Source organism: Thamnophis sirtalis, unplaced genomic scaffold (assembly GCF_051295495.1).
Source record: "Thamnophis sirtalis isolate CommonGarterSnake01/CBP01778 unplaced genomic scaffold, rThaSir2_p1.2 scaffold_12, whole genome shotgun sequence".
Lineage (NCBI taxonomy): Eukaryota > Metazoa > Chordata > Lepidosauria > Squamata > Natricidae > Thamnophis > Thamnophis sirtalis.
The window spans coordinates 58,090,254-58,106,805 of record NW_028261392.1 but is presented as its reverse complement, the minus strand read 5'-3'; positions in this window follow the sequence as shown (position 1 = coordinate 58,106,805).

Genomic DNA, 16,552 nt, shown 5'->3' with positions numbered 1-16,552 from the left:
ACAGCCAAAAGGGGGTGGGTCGGTGGTGGCAGCAGGAGGCTAGCTCTCCCTGCAGGGCCAGGGTGCCACCACCACCACGCTCCGAGCATAACTTCTTCTTCGGCTTCCAAACTCCAAAACTTAGCTGCCGAGTCTTGTGGGCCAGCTGCTGGACAGAGAGTCTTTCGGACAGAGAGTCTTCCAGCAGCCAACCCACAACCATAGACACATTCCTAGAGTGGCTGCTGCTGGAAGACTCAGCAGCTTAGTTTTGGAGTTTGGAATCAAGAGAAGAAGTTAAGCTCGGAGCGCGGCAATTGACAATTATCAAAAGAGACAATGAAAAAGGCTAAGAAGGAAAGGAAAAGACTAGAATGAATCCTCTCCAGTAGCCTACACCCTTATAAGCAGGGATTAACACCAAACAACCAAACAGAAAAGAATATCCTAACCAAGGAGAAAATCATACCTCCAACACTGACATGGCAAATTATTTGTAATCCCTGCTTATAAGGGTGTAGGCTACTGGGGATTCATTCAATGTAGTACAGTATTATGTGGCCCTTTGCGAGTTTTTTTCTTTCAGCTTAACCTAGAATGAAAGGAACGGGAGGCTTTCTTTGCTGGTACACAAATACTAACTGTCTTTGCTGTAGAATCAGCAAGCCAGCCCAGAACTCTGGTTTCTAGAAAAACGTCTTGGGAGGAAGGCTGCTCCTGGCATGGAGATGATGTGCTCCATTTCACATGAAGATACAGTTGATTTCTGGTGAAAGCCTGGTTTGCAAGTGATCCTGGTCTCTTGGCACAATTGCTTCTGAAGAGTAAATTGGTTTAGGTGTCTCCTTTGTTTGCTTGTAAATGTCCATTGAAAGTAAATAGATCTGATATGATAAATCAGATATGTTTATGTGTCTCTCTGTGTGTATTTTTCGCCAAGGATCAGGCAATGGCCCAGGGGTGGGATAAATGGCTCTTTGGGTATCCAAACACAATGAACACACCAGTTAATGAGAAGATGTCAGGGTTTATTAAATACCTGTAGAAGGCAAATTAAATAGAAGAAACGATCAGGTCTTAGAAGACATTTCCCTTCTCATCCAAGAAGCTTCTTCAGCTCTGATTGGATGGTGGGAATGGAAGGATTGATGTTCCTTGCAGACAGCTGGTCATTTGCATTCTGTCACAGAGAGGTTGAGGCCACTTGGAGGTTCACCTGTGCCCTCAGCATCATCTGAGTAGTGCAAATGGGTGTGGAGCCTTTTTGGAACTGCTGAAAGGGTTCCTGTAGCTTGTCATTTTTCTGGAAATCCGTTCATACTGCCATATCATCAAGTCCAAGGATCTCTGTTTGGCTGCCGGGAACCCCATTTCAAGTAATGGTATCTAAGGCCTTGGGTGTATAGCCCAGACCGTGGTCCATCACTGTCTGACGGGCATTGAAGTCTCGAGAGGTTTCCTGATAATGAACCCCTTCCCTTCCACATGAGCTGAATTGTTATGCTAGCAATGCTGCAGTCAGGGGAGCCCTCCTGATTTTGGTTTATTCCTTTTCACTTTTAAAGCTTCATTTGTCTACGCTCTACCATTGTCTATTCGTTCATGGCATTTTGGCATAAATCATGCTTGTTGCTTGGCCCTTTCCTTTTCTTCCTCCATATCGATCTCTCCTTCTTTCCTTTTTCCTTCCACTCTTTCTTTTCTCTTCCAACCCAACTTAAGGCAGCATCTAGATAGTCTCAATTGTTGATGACAAAGGTTCCTTGGTTATGAAGTTCATGTTGTGATACCATAGTCCATTAGGAAAACAGTATGCCACTCACTCCCAAATGGCCCAAGACGTTCTGGGAAACCAAAACAATACATACTTGCTGATAGGTTTCCAGTTTGTTCATTTGGTCATCTTGATCGTAATAACACTAGAAGCAGCAGAAATGAGGGACAAGTCTATCCCGGGATGGGATGGGAAGTTTCAGGGCCTTCCTCATGGAGGTGATTTAAGGCTACCTCAAGCTCCTCATTCACATATTGCTTGGTTTCATCAGGACATTTTCTATGGATTCCTAGATCGCAATGGACACATTGTGATAAAGCACATTTACACATCATTCAAAAGAGACAATAAAAAAGGCTAAGAAGGAAACAAAAAGACTAGAATGAATCCTCTCCAGTAACCTACACCCTTATAAGCAGGGATTAACACCAAACAACCAAACAGAAAAGAACATCCTAAGCAAGGAGAAAATCATACCCCCAACACTGACATGGCAAATTACAAGTAGTCCTCAATTTATTACCATAATTCAGAATAGAATTTTGTATTGTTAAGTAAGGCAGTTGTTAGGTGATTCAAACCCAATTTTATGACTTTTTTGCCATGATTCTTAAGTGACAACAATGTTGTTAACAAGCAAATATGGCTTCCCCCATTGACTTTGCTTGTTAGAAGCTGGAAGAGTAAGTTGCAAATGGAGATCATATGACCTGGGGAACTGCAACCGCTATAAATACATGCCAATTGCCAAGCACCCAAATTTTGTTCACATGACCATGGGAATAATGCAATGGTTGTAAGTGCTCTATTTTATCTAGCTCTATCCACAGCTAGATAAAATATTAAGGGTGTGTCATGAAACACTGATTGTGATGGCTTTGACTGCTACACACATATATATCCCGGATCCCAATCCTTGTGCTGAGGTGTTGAGGAGTTGAGGTGCTGAGTAGCGGAGGAGCTGAGGTGCTGAATTGCGGAAGTGTTGAGAAACTAAGGTGCTGAAGTGCGGAGGTTCTGAAGTGCGGAGGTTCTGAGGTGCTGAAGTATGGAAGTGCTAAGGTTTTGAGGTGCTGAAGTGCTCAGGCACTGAGGTGCTGAGAAGCTGAGGTGTGGAGGTGCTGAAGTGCTGAGGAGCTGAAGTGCAGAGGTACTGAAATGCTGAAGTGTTGAGGAGTTAAGGTGCTGAAGTGCAGAGGTTCTGAAGTGCGGAGGTTCTGAGGTGCTGAAGTGCTGAGGAGCTCAGGTGCGGAGGCGTGGAAGTGCTGAAGTGCTGAGATGCTGAAGTGCAGAGGTGTTGAGGAGTTAAGGTGCTGAAGTGCGGATGTTCTTTTTTTATATATATTTTTATTTTTATTTCACAGACAACACATACATAAAAACAACAACAAAAACTTTACAGTGGTAGAGACTAATTTGATTCTGCACCTAATAACTGCAGCAAGACTGTTGGTGGCGCAATATTGGAAGAAGGAAGACTTGCCTACAATCCAAGAATGGACATTGAAAGTGACAAACTTAGCCGAGATGGCTAAAATATCGGCATATCTTAAAGATCACTCAAATGAGAGATATAAACGAGACTGGAAGAAATGGATTGACTATATACAAAATAAATACGGGACCAAGAAATTCCAGTTAGCCTATGCTTAAGATCAGAAATGATTTAAACTGTTAAAAGTTAGTTCAGTAAGAAGAAGCTAAGGTCAATGTAGAATGTCATTAATTTCTTTATTTATTTTTTCTCAATAGATTTTAGACTGTGTTAGTTAAAAATCCATACCGTGTACGGGTTCTGGGAAGTCGGGGGGGGGGGAAGGAGGAGGGGGGTTGGGGGGGTGGAGGGAGGGAGGGGCACACAAAAAAAATTGTACTTCAATGTCTTAATGATTGACAAATGATGAAATATTTGTGTGTTTTTTTTAAAGAAATAAAATAAATATTTGACAAAAAACAACAACAACAACAACAAAAAACAAAAAAAGCATCATCACATACAGCATGTCGTTTGGTTATAGGTGTTTTAACATCCATATTCTCGAATAACATTTACCATCACGGATTTTTCATCTAGTATAACTAAATACCTCACCTTCATTGTACAGTTCAATTACGATTAGTATTATTTTTTCCCCAATAAATCATAGTTCCCTTACATTCTTGATTATCAATTTGATAACAGTATACCTTTATATTTATTTATTTATTAGATTTATATACCGCTTCATAGGGCTTTCGGCCCTCTCTAAGCGGTTTACAAATTTTTTTTTTAGCAAATTGAGTCAGCAACTTGCCCCCACAATCTGGGTCCTCATTTCACCCACCTCGGAAGGATGGAAGGCTGAGTTGACCTTGAGCCGGTGAGATTTGAACTGCTGAACTGCAGATCACAGTCAGCTGAAGTGGCCTGCAGTACTGCACCCTAACCACTGCGCCACCTCGGCTCTATAATAATCCCCATGTGAAATTAAAGATTTTTTTTACCAACCATTTATATTTATATATCACTATTTTCCATTATACATAATTCCACCAATCAACTATCAGGTATGCTTATGTTCATTGTTATCCTTGTACCTCATACTTTCAAACAGAGATCTTATTCCTTCATTTTTCAACAAAATATTCTAAATAGTCGCTACATATATATACCAATTTTTAATTATTCCCTTATTAAAATTATTTATCAACAACAAGATATTGTAATATGTTCTTAAGGTTATACATTATATCACCAATCCTCTATCAAGTATACATAAAATCATTGTTATCCTTATCCTTTTTAAAGCAAAAAATTCTAAAGTATTCAATTCACAGATGTATACGTTTTTCATTATATTGTTGTTAATCTATTTCACAGCATGATTGTGTTATCATTTAACTCCTTCAGTTAAAACATGAGTAAAACATTTTTCATTTCCAAGTTTTTCCCCCCAGCCACTGATAAAACAAATCCCATATCTTATAGAATTGTTCGTCCTCTTGTTCCCTAATTTCAAGTGTCAATTTACTCATTTCAGCACAGTCCATTATTTTCCGAATAACTTCTTCATGTTTTGGTATTGTTTCATTTTTCCAGTTTTTTGCAAATACTATTCTGGCTGCTGTTAACACATTTACAATCAGAAATTTTAAGTCTTTGTTATAGATTTCTGGTATGATTCCCAATAAAAAGACCTCTGGTTTAAAGTCTATTTGTTTGTGTGTCATTTTCTCCAACCACATGTGGATTTTAGTCCAGTATCTTTTAGCTTCAATGCAAGTCCACCACATGTGGTAATATGAGCCCGGTATCTGATGACATTTCCAACACTTTTCTGATTTATTCTTGGACATTCTTGCAATTCTCGTTGGAGGTAGATGCCACCTGTAAAACATCTTATACAAATTTTCTCTATATGCAGTAGACATTGTCATTTTATAATTTTGAGACCACAGTTTCTGCCATTTCTCTAAATCAATCCCATACCTAAAGTTTCCCCCCCAAGCTATCATAGTTTCTTTAACTTGTTCTTCTTGTAATTTAACCTCCAATAAATATTTGTATAGTTTTTTAATTATTTTCTTCAGTACCTGTTAAAATTTTGTCTAACTTAGTCATTTTATTGTAAAAACCTTTGGATTTTCTATCTTCATTATATCTAGATTGCAGGGACGTGCAGTCACTAGAGGCAAGGGAGGCAGGGCCTCACCAGTCTCCTCAGGGAAAGGAAAGGATTTTAAATAATTTTCTTAAAATAATTAAAGCCAGGGTAGTTGCTACCAGATTTCAAGTCACAGTGGCTTGGTGTCTGCTCTCAGTATTAACTAGGAGGAGGCCAGAGAACTAGGGGCCTCTTTTGCATAAGGAATTTTTCGCCTTTTAAGAGTTAAGCAAGGGTTAACAAGCAAAGAATTCCTTATGCAAATGAGGCACGTATTCTCTCGCCTCCTGTAGAGGGCATTTTTAGAGGCTTTTTAGAGTTCTCTGGGAGCAACTAGCTCAGTCTGACAGAGCTCTGGCTTTTCAAGAGGGGAGGGCAGGGCAGGGCAGGGAGAAGCAGAGTTGAAATCGTCTCTGAAACAGCTGGAAAAGGTCCGTGTGGGGAGGGGGGAGGAATTCAAAAAGTTTGATAGGAAGGCAGCAGGGGAAGGGGGGGTATGGCAGAGGAGCTGCTTTCAAGCCTTTGGAAAATATATCCAATCCAACTTCTGTGTTTGTGTTTGAGAGTGAGTGAATGAGAGAGGGATCGAAGTTCTCTGTGTGCGTGTGTCTGTTTGAGAGAGGGGGGAGGGAGGGAGAGAGGGAGGAAGGAGAGGGAGGGAGAAGAAAAAGAATGGGAAAACTTATTTTGCAAGGGGGAAAAATGCTGTCGCTTTAAATCGGAACTGAGCATGCCTGGCTGTGGAATTCTGGGAGTTGAAGTCCACAAGTCTAAAAAGTGCCTCACCAGGGCTAAAGCTGACCGCACGTTACTGCTAGATTGTATCTGTACATATGAATACCAATTCATTTCTATCCCTTCTTGTTTCAACTTTTGGATAGATTTGAGTTTACCCTCTGCATTCAATATTTCAACATATCTAACTGTTTGTTCTTTTTTATATATTATTGGATATGAAAATGCTTCAATCGTTGATATCCAGACTGGAATTTTTAAGAAGTGTAATCTTTTAACCTTTTCCCAGTTTAATAACAAAGCCTCCCTTATATAATGTCTTCTAAAATAGCCATGTACTTTAGTTCCCTTATACCATAAAAAAGCATGCCAACCCAACAGTAAATCATGACCTTCTACATTCAATAGTCTAGAATTTTTTAGGGTTATCCACTCCTTAATCCACATCAAGTTTGTTACTTGGTAGTATAACTCCCAATCAGGTAAGCCCAATCCTCCTCTAATTCTAGCATCTTATAACAATTTAAGTTTTATTCTGGCTTTTTTCCCTTGCCAAATAAACTTCAAAACTATTTTATTTAGGTCTTGAAAAAAGACCTTACCCAATCTGATTGGTATTGTCTGGAACAGGTATAAAATTCTAGGTAGAATGTTCATTTTAATTGTAGAAATTCTTCCCATCATTGATAGTTGTAAATTTTCTCATTTCATCAAATCAGTCGCAATTTGTTGTTTTAGTCTAGTATAATTGTCCTCCTTGAGAGTACTGCATCTAGATGATAGGTATATCCCCAAATATTTAACCTTACTTGTAATTTGAATCTGCAAAGTTTCTGACAACTCTTCCTTTTGTGTTGCTGGTATATTCTTTGTCATAATCTTTGTTTTGTCTTTATTTTCAAGCCTGCTACTTTTCCATATTCCTCTATTCTTTCTAGCAGTTTAGGTGCCGTTTCTAGTGGATCTTCAAGAATAAAAACTAAGTCATCTGCAAATGCAGCTTATATTCTTATTTCTTAATTTTCATTCCTCTTATTTCTTCTTCTCTGATCTTTCTATTTAAAACTTCTAATGTTAAGACAAAGAGTAATGGTGATAATGGGCAACCTTGTCTCGTACCTCTCTTTATTTCAATAGGATCTGTTAATTCTCCACTTACCATTATCTTTGCTGTTTGTTTCTGATATATCATTCGTATGGTTTGGATAAATTTCTTACCAAAGTTCATCTGCTCCAGTTGTAAAAACATAAATTGCCAATTCACATTGTCAAAGGCCTTCTGTGCATCAAGAAACATCAAAGCCATTTGTTTTCGGGGTGGGCCTCATAATATTCCAAAGTATTCAAAATCATTCTCATATTGTCTTTAATTTGTCTCTTAGGTAAAAAGCCATTTTGATCTGAGTGAATGAAGCTATTTAAATATTTTTTAAGTCTCTCTGTTAGTATAGATGCAAATAGTTTATAATCTGAATTTAATAAAGAAATTGGTCTATAGTTCTTAGTTTGTGTTAAATTGGTCTCTTCCTTGAGTAGCAATGCAATGTATGCTTCTGACCATGACTTCAGTATTCTACTCTCAGACATCACTTCATTCATGACTTGTAATAGTGGGAGAATCAACATTTCTTCAAATATTCTGTAGAATTCCACAGGTAGTCCATCCGGGCCTGGGGCTTTTCCGTTATTTTGTTTTTTAAGTGCATCCATTAGCTCCATCATTGTTATTTTACTTTCTAGCATTGTTCTAGTTTCATCTGATATCTGAGGGAGATTGGCATCCTGTAAGTACTTTTTGACTCCTCCCTCCTCCACCTTCTCTTGTTCGTAGAGCTTAGCATAGTAATCTTGTATAATTTTTTTTCTCAGTATATCCATACTGAATTTGTCCTTGTTCATCTCTTAATTGGAATATTTTCTTTGTTTCTCTCTCTCTTTTCAGCTTATATGCCAACCACCTGCCTGGTTTATTTGCATTTTCAAAATAGTTCTGTTTAGCACCTCTAATTTTTTGTGCCAATTCTTCCTTTTCCAGTAGGTCCATTTTATGTTTAATTATATCCATTTTTATCTTGACATCTTTTTTTTGTGGCGATCTCTGTAATTCTCTTTCAAGTATTTTGTAATCATAATTGAAAGCTTTATGCATTTGTCTTTTCTTTAAGTTTCTCTTCCTTGTATAGTCTATTATCACACTTCTATTAACAGCCTTCATTGTATCCCAAAGATTCTGCATTGATGTATCTTCTTTCCTATTTTCTTTAAAGAAAAGGACTAGCTCTTTTTCCATTTTTTTGTACAAAGTCTTTCTTTCAATATGGTATTATTTAATGTCCATCTAGATCTTGCCCTTTGGCCTTTCCATTTAATTGAGATTGGGTTGTGGTCCGCGCAAGTGCTTGCTCCAATCTCAATTTCTTGAACATTGCAGATCAATTCTGCTGAAGCCCATATCATATCTATTCTAGAAAATGATGAATGTCTATTTGAATAAAAAGTGTATTGTTCTTTTTTGGCATTTCTTTCTCTCCATATATCTTTTTGATTTATTTCATCTATCATCCTAAAGAAAGATTTCGGCAGCAATTTTCTGTTTAGCTTTTTTGTTTTGTGTGTTTTATAGTCCATATTCTGGTTCACAATGCCATTAAAGTCTCCCATCATACAAATATCAACATAGTCTAAGTCCAAAATTCTTTTATGTAATTTTTTATAAAATTTGTCTTGTTTTTCATTGGGGGCATAGATTCCAATTAGAAGTGTTTTTTTTGATAACCATAATTTCCACCATCAAAATTCTTCCCTCTTCATCTGCATAAATTAGTTTTGCTGGAATATTGCCTTTAATATAGAAGATCACTCCTCTTTTCTTGCAGTTCGCCAATGTTGAAAACATTTTCCCAAGCTTTGGTTGAATTAGTAGATGTTCATATCCTTTTGGATATGTACTTCTTGTAGGCAAATTATGTCAAGTTTTAACTTCTCTAATTTATGAAATGTTTTCTTTCTTTTAGTTGCTGAATTAAGTCCATTGATATTAATTGTAATCATTTTTCTTTCCTCCATGTTTATACTTTATATACAGGATTTATAGCTCTAGTAGATCTGGGTTCTCGTTTTTCTCTGTAGCTCACCCCTCCCCCCCACCGCACCTTCTTCTTTCTCAATTCCACCTACAGCTCCTTCTACATTTTCAGTCTCGGTTGTAGGTGACTCCAGTAGTTGTGCCACAGAGTCATCTTTCCCAGTTTTCTCAGCCATTTCTCTAAAATATTCTGCATAAAAAGCTTCTGCCTTATCAATTGTATCTATCCTGTGCCTTTGTCCTTGCCATGTACATAGTAGATTTCCCGGTATGAGTCATCTGTAATTAACACCTTTTTTAATCAGAACTTTAGTCAGAAATTGGTATTCTCTTCTCCTCTCTCTCACCTCTCTTGGAATTTGTTTGAGAACTACGATCTCCTTGCCTTTGTATTCTAATTTTCTATCTCTCATTTTCTGTAAAATTTGTAATTTGGTTGTTTTCTTAGTAAATCTTACATTCAAAGTGCGGATGCTCTTAAGTGTGGAGGTTCTGAGGTGCTGAAGTGCAGAGGTGTTGAGGAGTTAAGGTGCTGAAGTGCGGAGGTTCTGAAGTGCAGAGGTTCTGAGGTTCTGAGATTCTGAGGTGCTGAAGTGCAGAAGTGCTGAGGTGCAAAAGTGTGGAGGACCAGCGGATCCTGGTAAGGACTCACTTCTGGAATGATGGCCCAGTAGGTCACAGGTCACACTTCTAGAGCTGAGATGTCATTACCCACCTTGCACCAAGCCTTGATGACATGTTTGCTTTCAGTATTTACTTTTTACAATGAAATTGGGGGGGGGGGGCAGAAACCTTGGTGGATGTCTGCGAAATCCTGTTGCCAATCCCCATTTTAAAGGTAGATAAATCATAGAATAAATATAGAGTATCAAGAAGACCTCTGCTATTTGTTGACCTCTGTTTTGGTCAAACTTTGAAGAAAAAAAGCTGCAAACATTAATAGCTGAGCTTGTTTTTCATATGAAGCTCTCACCATTATTGCAAATTTGGCTGATTCAATTGTGATCTCATGCAACCTCACAAAAAAGGTACTGTGAAGAAGTAACTTGTTGGGATACCTTTGCAGATTGGCATTTGGGAACAAAGTGAGAACTTTTCCCACACACTAAATCAAAACATATACCTCTTTAAATTGTTTTGAATTGTTTGTATTTGCTGTGGTATGAAAGAGAAAAACGTTCTTTGAATTGCAAGGCTCTTCATGGGGAATATTGACGGCCAGTTATATACGGTTGCAAGAAAAAGTATGTGAACCGCTTGGGATTAGATGGAGTTTTGCATGAATTGGTCATAAAATGTCCTCTGAACTTCATCTAAGTCACAACGATAGAAAAACACAGTCTGCTGAAAATAATACTACACAAACATTAGATGTTGCCATGGTTTAATTGCACATAACATGTAAACAGCCACAGTGCAGGGAGGAAAAAGTATGTGAACCGTTGGACTGAATAACTGGTTGACCCTCCTTTGGCAGCAATAACCTAAATCAAACGTTTCCTGTAGTTGCAGATCAGACCTGCACAATGATCTGGAGCAATTTTGGACCACTCCCCTTCACAAAACTGTTTCAGTGTAGCAATATTCTTGGGATGTCTGGTGTGAATCACTCTCTTAAGGTCATTCCACAGCATTTCAATCAGGTTGAGGTCAGGACTCTGACTGGGCCACTCCAGAGGGCATATTCTGTACTGTTGAAGCCATTTTTGTGTTGACTTACTTGTATGGTTTGGGTCATTGTCCTGTTGCATCACACATTCTTTGCAGAGCTTCAGTTGGCAGACAGATGGTCGTACGTTTTCCTGCAACATGTCTTGATAAACTCTGGAATTCATTTTCCCATCAATGACAACAATCCGTCCAGGCCCTGAGGCAGCAAAGCATCCCCAAACCATGATGCTCCCTCCGCCATGTTTTACAGTGGGGATGAGGTTTTAATGTTGGTGTGCTGTGCCTTTTTTTTTTGTCCACACATAGTGTTGTGTGCTTTTCCCAAACAACTAAATTTTGGTTTCATCTGTCCACAGTATATTTTGCCAGTAGTGCTGTGGAACATCCAGGTGCTCTTTTACAAACTTCAAACGTGCTGCAATATTTTTTTTGGAAAGCAATGGCTTCCTCTGTGGTGTCCTCCCATGTACTCCATTCTTGTTTAATGTTTTCCTTATTGTAGATGTGTCAACAAAAATGTTAGCATGTGCCAGAGATTTCTGCAGGTCTTTAGCTGACACTCTAGGATTCTGCGCTGTGTTCTTGCAGTCATTTTTACAGGACGACCACACCTAGGGAGAGTAGCAACAGTGCTAAACTATCTCCATTTGTAGACAGTCTGTCTTAATAAACTATTAAACTAAACTATTACCGTGGACACATGACCATCAAGGCTTTTGGAGATACTTTTGTAACCCTTTCCAGCTTCATGCAAGTCAACAATTCTTGATCGTAGGTCTTCTGAGAGCTCTTTTCTGCGAGGCATGGTTCACATCAGACAGTGCTTCTTGAAACCAGGAAACCCAAAACAGGTGTGAGTTTTTAAAGGGCAGAACAGCTGTCAGCAACACATCCAATATCATCACACTGATTGGAGTCAAGGTTGGCTCACTTCTGGCTCCAATTAGCTCTTGGAGAAGTCATTAGGCTAAGGGCTCACATACTTTTTCCTCCCTGCACTGTGAATGTTTACATGTTATGTGCAATTTAAAAATGGCAACATCTAATGTTTGTGTAGTATTATTTTCAGCAGACTGTGTTTTTCTATTGTTGTGACTTAGATGAAGTTCAGAGGACATTTTATGACCAATTCATGCAAAACTCCAAGGGGATCACATACTTTTTCTTGCAACTGTAGATCATTTTAGAGGATTTACATTTTTAAAACAATGTTAGTTTTGATATTACCTGTTATAATCTGTTAATGTTTTATTTCATTTAGCTACCTAGTTTTGCCTTTAGGTAAGATGGGCCACATATAAATAGGACAATTGAATTCTGTGGGGTTTAAATATGTAGGCTGTAGCTTCTAGAAACAATTTAAAAGTGTGAAATCACATGGGGAATAGGAATGTCTCTAACATGTTGAATTGTCTATTCATCTGCTTTCATGAAAAAAATTCATAAACTTCCCCTGTAACTCATAGGAGATTGAAAAGTACCTTAAGGTTATGGGACCTCATCAATTGGAATGGAAATGCCAAATATTTAGTTGAAAGAAAAAGAGGAAAGGGAAAACTGCTGGGGAGGGATGGGCAACACTTGTCCTAAAGGATCAGATTAGAGGAATTGGAGGGCAAATATAATTAACCAATCATGTCCTATTCTAGTCATTATCTCTCATTCCAATTTTTGAAATAAAAATGCCAAAGCTATTCTGCATTGTCACCTATTACTTTATCTTCTAGTTAAAACCTGAAACGTCGCCAAAAAGAGGTAAGAGAAAATATTTGTTCATAGGCTGTCATAGTAAATGTGTAATAGAATGTATAGAAATTTAGGAAAGACAGACAGACAGATGAATGATAGGGTAGGTAGTTAGAGACAGACAGACAGACAGACAATGAATTGTGGTTTCTGTTGCACCATAGTTAAGGCATCAACCTGCAAACCCAGAGACCGACATTTCTTGCCCCACTCTAGAAACAAAGCCAAGTGGGTGACCCTTGGATGCAGTCTGCCTATCTGTCCTGCATAGCGGCTCTTCTCCTCATGTCGTAGATGGCCTCTGGTTTGTCTTCTTAAACTACTTAGTTGGTTTGTGTTTTATGGTGATGCACCATAAACAACCTCAATGAGCAACTGGAACAAACCCAGAAATGTTGACACTGTCACTACTCCATCTCTAAGCCCAAAAAAAGGAAAACAAAATTCCAAATCAAACTACTCAAGCTAAACTCCAGAAACAAAGAGACAAATGAGCCCAAATGAATAGTCAACACATCCAGTTGACCATTCTCTACTGGAAAGCACAATATTCCAGAAAGGCCTCAACTATAACATACACAATGCTAATCAGTCAGAGTTCTTTGCCGTTTTAGAATCAGTATTTAAAACCACAGAACTTCTTGCCCTGGAGATCCAAGCAAACAAAACCCAGGCAATCATACCAGAGACCAAAAGAACCCGGAATCGGAACTTATTCAAAGTAGATGACAGAGCAGCCAAAAACATAAAGGAGGACCAAACTATTCCCCTCCTCCCAATGAACTAAGGCCAAACCATGGGTATTTTACACAAAACACAATCCCCCCCAAACCCCACGAACTACCAGCACCACTCTTGAGACTGCTTCTCTGTTTCCCTTTCTCCTTTTCTTTTGGATCTTTTTTATTTGGTTTCAGTTCATTCTTCCCGGCAACTGCCTTTGTCTCTGCTTCCTGGCTGTTGTTGCTTCTCTTACCATTAAGATTGCCACTTTAGCTAGTTGAACATCTACAGCAATAAACCGGGAGTTGCAAGTTTGTGCTCACCTTGACATGCATGATTTTAATATGCACAAATATGCTTGTCTACACTCCAGACTCTTTTCCTAAAGAGGATGTTTCAATGAATATCTTCTTTACACTGACATGAGAGAGAATTTATGGAAAACAAATTCATGTAATTCTTCTCATGACCATGAAATGAAGACAATTATCAAGGAAGCGTTTAAAATTCGTTTTGTTTTTCATTGTTCACAGAACTGCCAGGTTTCCAGGTGTCCAGAAATGCACATGTACCCCCTTAGTTTAAAGATGCATTCCCATCAGGTAAGCAACCTAGCGTGTGAGGAATCTGTTGAGAGTCCAGTACCGAGAAACAATTCATGTCATAGGAAGAGGTGAAGAAGCCCAGGGCGAATAGATGGGGTGGGGGTAGTGAGTGGGCTGGTATGGAAATATATTCCTGACTTGTGATGTATTTTGCCTTCTCTAGATTGTTCAGACAAAAACCGAAAAACTGGAAGGACATCTGAAGAGGCTGAGAGACCAGAGTTATATGTAAGTCTTGGCATAGTTCATCAAATCTTTCCATAACCTAATTAAGTTCACACTTTTGATACAACATTCAGTCCCATTGGCAATGGGACTGGCCATTTTATCAAACAAGTGTTAAAAATTATATTCTATTGTGCTGTAGTTGTATCAAAAGGTTGCTAATTCAAGTAAAAAACAAAAAAACAAGGGGCAAATTTCTCTCTGGTCTTCATAATTTGCAGAAAGACAATGGAAATCTTCAAACTTCTGGCAGAAAAAGAGGAGCTCAGAGTCCAAATTCAGAACCTTATACAGAAAAACCACCAGCTGGCTGAAGAGTATAAAGATTATAAAGAAAACTTGAGCAGGTTAAAAGATTTAGATAGCAACCCTGACTTTTTCTTCCTTTCTCAGCTATTTAAATTTCTTTTAATTTTAAACAAGTTTTATAATTCAAATAAAAAAAACCTGGGGGCTAATTACACTTTGCTCTTGATATTTTACAAAAAAATTAGTTCAGAGGAGCCTGGGCAGCTGGAGAAACTGAGGTGAGAAAATGAGAGACTCAGCTACAAGGCACAGCAAGATGCACTTGAAAAGCAGAGCTCCCACGAGAGAATAATGACCTTAAAGAAGAACTTTATAGGTGAGAAATTTTTAGGTAGCGATTTGACTTTTTCTTTCAAATTCAGATTTATTAGATCCCTTAAGCCAGATATACTGGATAAAAGAAGTATTCCATTCTTTTATATGTATGTATGTACGTACATATAACTGAATAAGAGAAGAGCAATAGGTATAATGGAATGCAAAAATAATTAGGAATGTAGGCATGCTTAGTAATTCAAGTAACAAATTAAGAGGGCTAATATCTCTCTGGGCCTCTAAATTTACAGAAAGATAGCAGTGATGTCGAAACTGACAGTAGAAAACGAAGAGATTCTGATGTTCAAAAACATTGAACTTACTGATAAGAAAGAGGAGCTCTCCAGAGAGTACGACGAAATGATGTGTAGGTGAGAAATTTTTAGATAGCCATCACAAACTACTTCTTCCAGAATTTCATATTAGGGTCTCCTGATCTTACAAACCTTAGAAATCCTGACATTCCCCTTACTTTTGAAAGAAATTTACAAACTACGGCTCTTAAACTTTTACATATACAAATCTAGGAGTTAGTCTCATGGAATGGGAAGATAGGTATAGGACAGACTTTTCAACCTCCATCCCCCACTGCCCAACAATATTTATATACATTCAGAGTGAGAGTTTCCTGTCATCAAAGCAATTCCCATTATTTTGAAGGACCCGTGGAAAACATATTACAATGGCTTCAAGGTCCTTAGAAAGGTTTTCATTTTCTTAATAACCTATACCACTTCTTGAAAAACGGCTTCAATGATCCCTGAAAAACTTGGGAAAGGTCCTGAAACGTACAAACAAGATGCCAAAAAAAGAGGAAGGTCGTGAAGCATCCCATCTAGGTACTCAGGAATGGCTTGAAGCATCTATTAAGGGCATCCACGATCTCAAACACTCTGAGGAATCAAAAACAAGCATGCTAAAGAGGAAGGAGAGAGTGATTTGGGTAGAACCTGCTTGCTCTGAAAGAAACTTAAGGAAGGAAGGATGGCTTCAAACGTCTTTATCAAGTTCCAGAAAGCATGGTTCTACTGCATCCAAAACAGATATGCAAGTATAGCTACAAACATCTCTGAAAAAACTCAGATGAGACTCCCCAGAAGAAGCCAGAAACAATCTGGAGGAATGGCTCTAGGAATCCATAGAAAATGTCCGGATGAAACCAAGCAATTTGTGAATGAGATAGCCTTAAATCACTTCCATGAGGAAGGCCCTGAAACTTCCCATCCATCCAATCTTGGGATAGACTTGTCCCTCATTTCTGCTGCTTCTAGTGTTACTGTGATCAAGATGACCAAATGAACAAACTGGAAACCTATCAGCAAGTATGTATTGTTTTGGTTTCCCAGAACGTCTTGGGCCATTTGGGAGTGAGTGGCATACTGTTTTCCTAATGGACTATGGTATTACAACATGAGCTTTCATAACCAACGAACCCTTGTCATCAACAATTGAGACTATCTAGATGCTGCCTTAAGTTGGGTTGGAAGAGAAAAGAAAGAGTGGAAAGAAAAAGGAAAGAAGGAGAGATCGATATGGAGGAAGAAAAGAAAAGAAGAGCCAAACAACAAGCATGATTTATGCCAAAATGGCACGAACAAATAGGCAACGGTATAACACAAACAATGCTTTGAAAGTGAAAAGGAATCAACCAAAATCAGGAGGGCTCCCCTGACTGTAGCATTGCTAGCATAACAATTCAGCTCATGTGGAAGGGAAGGGGTTCATTATCAGGAAACCTCTT